The sequence below is a fragment of the Crocodylus porosus genome, unplaced genomic scaffold (genome assembly GCF_001723895.1).
Source record: "Crocodylus porosus isolate Cpor-Errol unplaced genomic scaffold, CroPor_comp1, whole genome shotgun sequence".
Taxonomy (NCBI): domain Eukaryota; kingdom Metazoa; phylum Chordata; order Crocodylia; family Crocodylidae; genus Crocodylus; species Crocodylus porosus.
In genome coordinates this window covers 5,254,469-5,266,124 of record NW_017728912.1, presented here as the reverse complement: position 1 = coordinate 5,266,124, position 11,656 = coordinate 5,254,469, and positions in this window count along the sequence as shown.

Here is an 11,656-nt window from a genome sequence, read left to right as displayed (position 1 = left end):
GGGCCTGTAGTTTCCTGGGTCCTCCTACCTCCCTTTTTTGAAAATGGGAATTACATTGGCCCTTTTCCAGTCCTCTGGCACCTCACCAGAGCACTGTGAGTGCTCGTAAAGCCATGCCAGGGGTCCTGTAATGACCTGTGCTAATTCCCTCAGCACTCTGGAGTGGAGATCATCAGGACCCGCTGATTTGATCATGTCTAGTCCCACCAGAAGTTCCCTGACTAGGTCCTCACTGACCCTGGGCCTGGCTGTGTCTCCCCTGGGACCTTTGGGAATCCTAGTGGGGGGGATGACTTGGTCCCTGCTCAGAAAAATGGAGGCAAAGAAATTGTTAAAGAGATTAGCTTTGTCATCTGGTGTGACCACCAGATTTCCTAGCATGTCCTGCAGAGACCCCATGTTACCCAGTACTTTCTTTTTACTCCCTATGTATTTAAAAAAGGACTTCTTGTTATCTTTGAACTTGGTTGCTAGTCCCAGTTCCATCTCTGCCTTAGCCTTCCTAACACGCTCCCTACAATCTCAAGCAAAGGAGGTTTAATCCTCCCTGGTGATGGCCGCTCCCTTCCATTGGGTGTACACCTCCTTCTTAGCTTTGAGACATTTCTGGATTCTTCCTTGCAACAAGGGTACCCTGTTGCCTCATACTCAGCTTATTGTCTACCTGTTGTGGGTCTTCTGAAAAGACAAAAACTAATACTGGTTGAATCATAAAGATTTTAAGAATTAAGCAAAAGGTTTGAGAGTATTCAGAGTTTTGTAGAAAAAATAATATTGTATAGACTTTTCAAAAATAGAGTTTCATCTATTAAACACTAACAAAACTGGAGGGATGGTTCAGACAATGGAGTGAAAAACGCTGCTTGCAAGGAGCTGTCAGCTCCAACTGCAATGCAGAGCGTTTAGCTAGATTAGCTTTATTCACTATCAGCCAGGTGATCAGGCAGGCTAGCACAGGGGATAGGTAGAAGGGTACACAGGTTCAAAGTCTTCCAATATTATGCATATTTTATACATAAATAAATGAATTGTCAGCCCAGTCATTAACTAACATGCATTTTGTTACACATGATTACATATTTACTAGCTAATCAGAAAACTAATCATTTGTCATTCATGTTCTCCCAATTAGGTGATCTTTGGTACCTAAAGTAACTTTACTCCCTAAATCTTGGTGCACCATAATCTTAACCTTTTAATAGTTTTGTTATCCTATCTAGAAAAGAAAAACTAGGCAGGTATGACTTATCACTGTTCCAAACTCCACTAATTCTTCCTAACCATGTATTAGGCCTCAACTTAATTTTCAGTTTCCCTACCTGGGAGACTGCAGCTCGCCTTCAGTCACTCTTCCGTCTCTTCATGAGGGTCTTCTGATTAAATCCTTCCAAGTCTGTCCAACAATACCTACAAATGAAGGAGAATGTGAACATGCTAAAGATGCCCTGACAGTTTCTTGCTACAGGGCCGAAGGTACTTGGAGCTGTACAGTGTGCATTAAACAGGCCATGTATCCATGAGCTGAAGCTTGTACTAAGGATGTGTACAGACATCTGCTGTACCCAGTTTACGATCATGTGGCATACTTTAAGGAGTGTAGTGGATCCAGTGTCAAATCTGGTTTTATAACAATTTGCATGTGAGATCAGAATCAAGACATGATACTTAATTTATAAAAGAGGTTAAGCTGAAGCTGAATCTTGGTCTCTGTCTTTATTGCAGATGAGAAACAAAGGTAATAGGTTAACATAGGTGAGAGAATAAAACATATTTTGGGGCTTGCTTAGCTAAAGGGATATTTCTGAATACCTAAAAATTTTATATTGCAACATAGTATGTCAGATCAGTAAAAGAAATTATAGTAATCTGGTATATTTTTTTACAAGACAAAATAATGAATGTGTTTAGTTCCTCAGAACTGCAAAAGAATCTTGTTGGTACCAGAAACCAGTTAATGATAATAAAATAGGAAACCGCTCCCTTCCCTGCAACCAACTTGCTCCTTCAAAACGGGTTCAGTTTAGGATTCCTTCCTCTTAACTAATGAATGTGATCTTTTCGCAAGTGAAAGACGGGTGACTGAAATTGAATTACTGCTTGATTAAGTGCATTCTATTGACTGAAGAAAGTGCAAGAGAACACAATAACCTCTCGAGATTTTCTTTTTCGGGAGTTCATTTTCTTGAGGATTATTTCAGAAACTGCTGAAGGCTTTGTCAGCTCCTCTGTGTATATGCCTGATAGCTACACTCACTTTAAATAGTGAAACAAAAAATAAATAAACAGTAACATGACTATCAGTTTGTGAAATGTCAGCTTTAATTTCTTGATTGGCTCACCAATCTCTGCCCTTCCAAGAAAGGATAGCAGGGGGAAAGAAGCAACAGTTATTTCTGACATGCCCTTAGGTGATTATATTTCTTCTTCTTCATAAGACAAGTATGAGTATGCTTGATTTCACAATTCAGAAATTAAAAGCCACTGCACTTATTTTAAAGGCATGTTTTCTTTTGGAGTTTATGCCATCATTTGGAAAAATTTTCTCTCATTTTAGCTGTGATCATCTCTCTCTCTCAAGGGGAATCAAATGTTACATGTCTCTGTAGCAACCAGATGAAGATATTGCAGCGGAACTGAAATACAGCACCAGTTTTCTGAGCACAACTTAAATGAATTGCCAGCATGTTTTAAAGAGAAAGTTTTAATATTAAAGGGAAAGATTGCGTAATATTTAGCATTTTCATGAATGCCTTTTCATTTGTGGACCCCAAAGTGCTTGATACTGTAGATAAGTGCTATCACCTCAGTTACATATGACACATACAGGTCAAAAGACTCTTATTTGACCAGCTTGCTTCTAGAAAACAAATTGCTTGAATAGTTGGCATTTCTTTTTTGGAGTTCTAAGAAGCTTCTAAGCTCTCTTCTTTAAGGTGTTCTCCCACTTCGCAGCTTCTGAGAGGTGCTGAATATTCCCAAGTCCTACTGAAGTAAACAAAGCTGGTCAATCTCATCCCTCCCAAAGCTGTTTGCAGAATGGATTCATAGGTTGTAAGGCTGGAAGAGACCTTGGCAGATCATCGGGTCCATCCCCCTCAGCCAAGGCTTTCTTTGCAAATGTGGCCAACCAGCCTTCAGAAAAGGATAGAGTAGGGTTGTCACAAACCGTACTACATTTTCATACGTTTGTGGGATGTCATGCATGTTTTCTTGAGTTTGTTTTACTGACATGGGATGTGTGGTCTCATTGAAAAGCCAATTTTCTATTGTATTCGTGTATGTTGCTTTTATCACTGTATGGGTAGGGACCTACCAAAATTGTGGTTTCATGGATTTCGTGAAATGTGCCATTGCCCATTAAATTTGGCAATGCTCATGAAATTTGCGGAGGAAAAAAACTCGTCTGAAAAGAAAATGGTGGATCCACAGAGGAAGCCAGCAGTTCTTAGGCCACTTCGGCAGCCCACTGGGGTGGGGAAGTAGGGAGACAGGGGTTCTTCCCACTCGAAGGGCTGCTGACCAGATGGCTGCTGCCTTTGCTATTGCTTAGCTATGAGTGCTGTCATGTGGCCCTGCCCCTCTTTACCAATTGGTGGCTTCCTCCTGACAGGCAGCCCTCTCAGCCAATCAGTGATGAAGGGATGGACTCAGAGGAATACAGGGACATGTTGAACTCTGTCCACAAAATGGCTGTTAGGGCCTGCATTCTGCCCACAAAATCCACCCCAAATTCAGTAGGTCCCTATATATGGATTATGTTGTGCAGTTAATATGTATTTTTATGATTTTGATCATGGTTTAGTCAAAGGAACTTAGGAACACATACTGAAGAATAAGGGAGTAAGTGAAACAGCTCAGTATCCATTGCCATTATTGTGTTACTAGGGCAAGAACAGTTGCCACTCCAAAACACAGGCAGAAGTGGCTGTCTTGAGGTATTTAGGGGCTGTCTATGAGATACTCATGGTCTTTGGATTATCCCAGGCTTTGGGGAAGCCCAGTTCCTCAGTGGTCAGGGCTGGCTTGTAGGATCAGCAGGAAGGCTGATCTCTGGAGATATTGGCTGGACTCTCAGAGGGACTAGATCAAGCATGGGAAATTATTTTGGCTGGAGGGCTGCTAACAAGTTTTGGTGAGCTGTTGAGGGCTGCATGTGTAGCCTCACCCCTTGACAGTTGCCCCACCCCCTAGTCACTATATTGGGACCAGAAGTCCTTCCCCCTAACCTCATACCTGTGCTACCAGAAGTCTCTCCTCTTGTCCCCCAGAAATACCTTTTTGGGAGGTGGGTTGCCATCTTAGAACCGGAGAAAAACAAACCATAAACTAGAAGTCAAATACCTACTATAAAAATATTTTAATTTTATTACAAAAAATATCTTTTATGATTTGTGTTTGTGTACTGTATATAGAAGTGATTGCATAATAACTTAAAAATAAAGTCTCACTCTTTTATATTGTGTGTGGGAGTGTGTCAGGGGGCAGAGGGTATGTTGGAGTGTGTGTATATGTCAGCAGGGGTTGTGGGGGCATGGTGTGGGTGTGTGAGATTTGTGGGGTGCAGGGACCCCCCCACACTCTCCCACATGGCACACAGCCCCTGCTGCTGGGAGCAGCAGCAGCAGGCAGTGGGAGGGCGGGAGCTCAGGAATCTCATACCTGGCATAGGCACTGACTTCTTGTGGTGTGTGGCTCCAGCGGTAGCAGGAGCAAGGTGGGAATCATGGGAACTAGGTTGGCTCCTGCTGTGTTCTGGGATCACCACACTGCAGCCAGAAACCAAGCGGCATGGTGTGGTGTGGTGTGGTGTAGCATGGCTGGGCACCTCCCAGCAGAGGACTGTTTCTGGATGCAATGCCAGAACCACAGACTGCAGCAGCAGCAAGCCTGGTCCCATGGTTCCCAGCTTGTTCCTGCTGCCACTGGCCTTGATCTCTTTCCCACTGCCACTTCTCACCTCCGCTGATTATCTTCTGCTGCTTTCCTTCTTTCCCCACCTGCCACCACCGCTCCCCCACAGCCCACTGCTCCCCACTCACAGCTCCAGTACCACCTGGTTCCAGCTGCAGGACTGGGACTGAATGATGCAGCAGGAGCACATGCAGTTGCCAGCTGGAAACCACATGGTGTTGGTTGGGCCTGGCTGGCTCTTGCTGCATTGGTGATCCTACCTGCCCTCTGCCTGTTCTTAGCTGCATTTCCCTCTCAGGTGGAGGGAGGTGGGGAACAGCCCCAGGATCCCAGGCCAGAAGCCTCAGCTGGGGGTGGGGCAGGGCCTGTGGGCCTTACTGCTGCTGCTGCTGGGCTCCTCCTGAGTCCTGCTGCCACTGGCTCCTGTCATTTTTGACAGGCAGTCAGAAGCAGATAAATATTAATTAAAAAAAAAAATTAGGGACCCTGCAGGCCAGACAGAATGGCCTGGTGGGCCAGATCCAGCCCACAGGCCATATTTTGCCCAATTCTGGGCTAGAATGTAGCCAGACAAGACCATGAGAAACTCTAATTGTCTTTTTGTTGTATCTTCAAATTTTGTGGTCAATTTTTTGTGTATAATTCTTTTTTTCCTATATAATATATCCTTTTAAAATTTTGTCTCCTTATTAATTACCTGGACTAAGTGTGTGAGTGATATTCCAGGTTAGCCCGTTCTGTGGAAGTAGAGACCTGATATTCTTTCACAACCCAATGGGACTCTACCTGGAGTTGGAAGAGATTCCCTTGCTGCAACTGTGGGATCCAGTATAATGGTAGGGGAGCTGAGGCTTGTGGGGATAACAAGGTTATACCAGGGCAAATCTTAGTTTGTTCCTTGGGACAAGCAATAGAACAGTGGGCAGAAACCTGAGGCTCCAGATGTACACTGCAGATGGATTTGTTACAAGGCTTGTATTTGTTAGGGATGGCTGCCTGACATTAGGTATATAAAACTATCTTTAGGCACTAAATCAAAGTAGCTTGGTTTGTAGATGTAGTGTGGATTCACAGCTCTCACTTAAACCAATAAAAATTGCATGTTCATTTCCTTTAAAAACCAAGCCATTTTGATTTAAGTTGCTAACCATAGCTCTTGGTGCTGTTCAACTATGAAAATTCTAGCCTAGGTTATTTGTGAAATAAATTTTTCCATTTCTTCCTTTTGTGCTCATACATATCTCAGGATTGCAGTCATTTAACAAATATAAAATAACAAAACTCCCTCTTCCACCTTAGAAGGTTGATATATATTCCTTGCTCTCAGCTGGCTCATTCACATCCTGTTCATGATGTTGACCAGATTCATTTCAGACACAGCTACAGCATGCTATTAACCTTCTGAACCTGTTAAATTATGCAATTATTTTTTATTTCTTTTTCATAAGAAAGCTCAATTTGATCTTGTTGGTAACCTATTGCCCTCCTAATCGCTAAACCTACATTAACACTGCTTTAAAATAAATCATTCATTAATTGATTGGCAGGGAAAAAAATCTCTTTTTGTTGGAAACACATCAAGAACACAAACCCCTTTTACTGCCAACCAATTTTCTTATTAACGCTGTACTGAAAAGGAATGTTAAAATATTTGTTTCTGTAGCATTATGCAGGAAAATATCTTACTAGTGTGTTTGCCATATTTAAAATGCTGCATGAGTAGGGCTGCTTGGATAGAATGCTTATGAGTATGTGTTCAAAGCTGCATATTCAATATCAAATTTGAAGTCAGCTGCAGAAATACATAGAATAAAGCTTTCTGCCTTTGCTAGTTTACTTTGTTATCATTTATCTGCTGCACCACATTTCAAGCTTTACAAATAAGATAATTTTGCAGCAGTCTGCAGCCAAATCTAAACATCTGGCTTTCTGTTCTGCTCAGATCTGGATCTGAACTTTTAATGCATCCCTTACTCTATAATGCCCTTTATCACTAGGAGAAAGAAAGAGACAACTGCTTTGCATGTTCCAGATGTAATATGCTCTGGGGTTTTACCAACATTACAATCTCTTGATAAAAGCTGAACAAATGGGAGAAAGGAGAAGGTAGAAAAATTATATCAAGTATATCACATCAAAACTCTTGAGAGAACATGTATTAAAATGTTAAATAAAATGTTTAATCTAAATAGATTATTCTTATTCTTGCTTTCATTGAAATGAACTTGGTTTTGATTTTAAGCCTCACCCCTGCCCAGCAGGAGAAATAGTCTCATCACTTACAGGTAGTAAATTGAATTTTACTCATGTAAGGAGATGTGTAGTGTTTCTTTAAATTTACAGTAGGAAACATTACACATCTCTCCATGCTGTATAAAAATCAATTTCACAAGGAAGAGGGAATTGGAGGAAATTCAAACTGACATAAAGAATAGAGGAAATAGAGAATCTTTGGGGATACTGTTTCGTACTTATTTTGATAAAGTTCCTTGTTCAGCATTAGAAGAATGCAACCTTCCCTGTAAATCTGTTGCCACCTGGCATCAGATCATGGTCATGCAAACTGAATAGAAATCTGTATTTTTCTTCCTCGACGTTCAGAGAAGTATTTCATAATTACTCCTTTCATACAAAACTGAGCAAAACCCAAAAAATGAAGGATCAGAAGCTTCATTTTCTAGATTCTTTTCAAATATAGTTTTAAAACCTGCATTCATTAATGCAAACAATTAACATATTCTGTTTTCCTCCTTATTTGACATACTTTTTTGCTGCTTAGTCTTTTTTTCTGTAATTTTACTATTCAGAAGTTTGAATACTTAAATTTATGTATAATAATAAATGTAGGCTGTAGCACTGAGATTTAACAAAACATAGCTTTTGCAGGTTTGCTCATATGATTTTGACCATCTAAAGGCCCCTGCTATATTTCTTATATTATGCAATTAACTGGTTAATCTCACAATAAATTTAGACTGGCTACATGTGAAAAGTAATTACTGCATGATAAAAATGACTATCCAGCTATAAAAAGAGCCAACCAACTATAAAGTTAGTCCTTGAGAATGTGTAGTGACTATATAGCTGGTTTATATCCAGCTTTAATTTGAACATGTAGCAGGGCCCAGAGAGAATACGTGCACTAATGAATCTGCTGAGCAGAGGGTAGTTTTCTGAACCTGCTTCAGCTTACCTGGCTGGGCTTGGCTAGAATGGAAAGTATGATAATGGCAGTTGAAAGGGTGATGATGAGAAACTGAGGTTGCCTACAGATATCCAGGGAGGTTAGGTTGAGTTATGTTGATGGGGCTCCCAGCCACAGGAGTGTACGATGCCCAGTTGGGGCTGGGAGTCCTGCACCTGAGGCGACTCAACCCCAGCAGCTGCAACTCCATGTCCCAGCAGCATGGGGACACAGAGTCCCACAGCTGTGGATTCTGGGTGATGGGACCCATCTGGGTCTTGCAGCTGGGAGGTCTGGCAGCTGCCCCCAGGGTACATAAAACTCCCAGGCCTGGGGGATCATGGCTACCATGATCCCCCAGGCCCAGGGATTTGATGAACTCCAGATCCCAGGAGATCATGGCTCCAGATCATTTAAATCAGCTGGTCCAGATGATTTCCACCCTAGAGTGCTGAGGGAATTAGATGAGGTCATTGCGGGACCCCTAGCATGGCTTTACGAGTGCTCAAGGTGCTCTGGTATGGTGCCAGAGGACTGGAAGAGGGCCAACGTGGTTCCCATCTTCAAAAAAGGGACAAAGGAGAACCCGGGAAACTGTAGGCCAGTTAGTCTTACCTCAATCCTGGGTAAACTTTTTGAGAGAATTATTCTGGCACATGTCCACGAGGGGCCAGCAGGGGAGATTATGCTTAGGGGCAACCAACGTGGGTTCATTAGAGGCAGGTCCTGTCAGACCAACCTGGTGGCCTTCCATGACCAGGTCACCAAATCCTTAGATGCAGAGGTAGCAGTGGACATAGTCTTTCTGGACTTTAGGAAGGCCTTCGACACTGTGTCTTACCCCATTCTCATTAAAAAATTGGGGGACTGTGGTGTTGACACCTAAACAGTCAAATGGGTCACCAACTGGCTGGAGGGCTGCACCCAGAGAGTGGTGATGGATGGGTCATTTTCGACCTGGAGGGATGTGGGCAGTGGGGTTCTGCAGGGCTCAGTCCTCGGGCCCTCACTGTTCAATATCTTCTTCGGTGACTTGGACGAGGGGGTAAAAAGCACCCTGTTCAAATTTGCTAATGACACTAAGATGTGGGGGGATGTGGGCACGCTAGAAGGAAGGAATAGGCTACAATCAGACCTAGACAGGTTAAAGGGGTGGGCGGATGAGAATAGGATAGGATTCAACACTGACAAGTGCAAGGTGATGCCAGCAGTGTGGGGATGCAGTCAGGAAGGCCAACTGCACCTTGTCATGCATCCACAGATGCATCTCAAACAGATCCAAGGAGTTGATACTCCCTCTCTATGCGACACTGGTCAGGCTGCAGCTAGAGTACTGTGTCCACTTCTGGGCGCCGCACTTCAAGAGGGATGTGGAAAACATGGAGAGGGTCCAGAGAAGGGCCACTTGCATGATCAGGAGGCACTTGCATGATGAGGAGAGGCTAAGGGACCTGAACCTGTTCAGCCTCCACAAGAGAAGGCTGAGCGGGGATCTAGTGGCCTGTTACAAACTAGTCAGAGGGGACCAGCAGGCACTGGGGGAGTCCCTGTTCCCCCGAGCACTACCAGGAGTGACTAGAAATAACGGTCACAAGCTGGCAGAGGGTAAATTCAGTTTAGACATCAGCAGGCGCTTCTTCTCTGTCAGGGTGGCTAGGATCTGGAACCAACTTCCAAGCAAAGTGGTGCTGGCTCCTACCTTGGGCAACCTTAAGACAAAGCTAGACAATCACCTAGCTGGGGTCATTTGATCCCAGTACTCTTTCCTGCCATGGCAGGGGGTCGGACTTGATGATCTGCTCAGGTCCCTTCCAACCCTACTAACTATGAAACTATGGCAGATGCATTCCCTCAGGACTGGGGAGTTTTATGCACCCACAATCCTGGGGGACTGCAGATGCCACAGTCCCCCAGGTCTGGGGGTATATGGGGCACCCCCATGGCTGGGAGCCCCTCAGCTGAAGGGGCATTCAACTGTGGGAGCTTGCTTCTTGCCTGTACAAGAGGACTGTGTATGTGAAGCATAACAGGAAGCACGATTGTGTGGATTGCACATTGGATCCCATCATGACTTTACCTGCACACGTAGATTGGGCCTAAATGCACAAATATTAAAAACTGAACGTTCCCTATTTTACAAGATATATTTTTTCCCTCTGGGGGATAGGTCATAGCAAATGATTAATAGAATATTGTAAGAAAAACTTGGAGAATTGAAAAAGAATAGAATGAAAGAAAAAGATGATAAGTCAATGAGGAGGCAAGCATTGCCTCTACTTTCTACAAGCTGCTTGTTTTGTGTTCTCAAGGTGGTATACTGTTAGTTTTGATACAAAGAATATGGTTCAATTACTTAATTTCCATATCACTCATTTACCTGATAAATTGTCTTCTAATTAGGGCAGTGAGAAATTTTGCTGGGTGTTTCATTTTGACACTGTTTTGACTCATTTTGAGCTCAAAACAGCAAAACTGAAATGAAACAAAGGCTTCAAAACAGCCTCAAAACAAAATGAGGGCACTCAAAATGTTTTGAAAGTTTTGAAATGTTTCAAGTTTCAAAGCTGGGCTTGCCTGCAGGGAAACAAAGTAAGGAGAGGGAGGTGAAAAGCGGGGCGGGGGAGGGGGATTGCTTTGATATTGACTGTGTAGCTGGCCAGTGACTGTGATCCTTCCCTGAGCTCCCTTCCAATCCCAGTGCTCTGGTGGAGGGACAGGAAAAACTGTTGCACCTTAACACACGCTTAACACAGTTTTCCTTGTCAGCAGCTTGCGGTGCATTTTTCCAGAAACCCCACAACTATCTTCTTGAAATGTGACAGGCTTTGTGGCCTCAGCAGGGGCTACCTCCCTGCTATTTTCATTTGAACAAGGCAAGAAATGACAAAATTATAGGCAGTTAAATGATTCCCCATTATAGTCTATGGGTGAAACTTCGAAACTGTGTCAAATCAGCGAAACAGTTTCGATGAAACAAAATGGAACAGTGCTTTTGAAACGAAATGAAACTAAACTCAAAACAAAACACTGTCCTGGTGAAACGGTGAAATGGAAGTTGAAACAAAATGGTGCTGCTTCACACAGCCCTACTCCTTGTGTGCATGGGGTCACATTCTTTTATAGGGCGAATGGGACTATACTATGAGTTGGATTAGAATTGTTTGCTCTTTGAAGAAGATTTTGGGCATAACACTACACACATTAAAGTTAGTGGAAGTTATTCCACTGATTGCATAAAGCAGCCCAACCAGGCTATATATGATAGAGAAATAAATAATAAATAGATACTATCAGCTCTCAGCCAGTTTGCACACATTTGATGTAGAGGTGCAGAAACTACTTGTGAGATTCTTAACCCCACCTACACGAGGACAACATGTCTTTCTGGTATTTTTGTAACAGCACATCAAGTCAAGCCTAATCATATCACATGATGTTATGTCCCTGCACATCATACAAAGCAATGTCATGTACATTTTTTGTTAAAATACTTAGTGATTTTTTTTTTGTGGTAATATCCTTCCAAGTTGTAATTTGCCCATGTTCTGTGCAAGCTGCAGG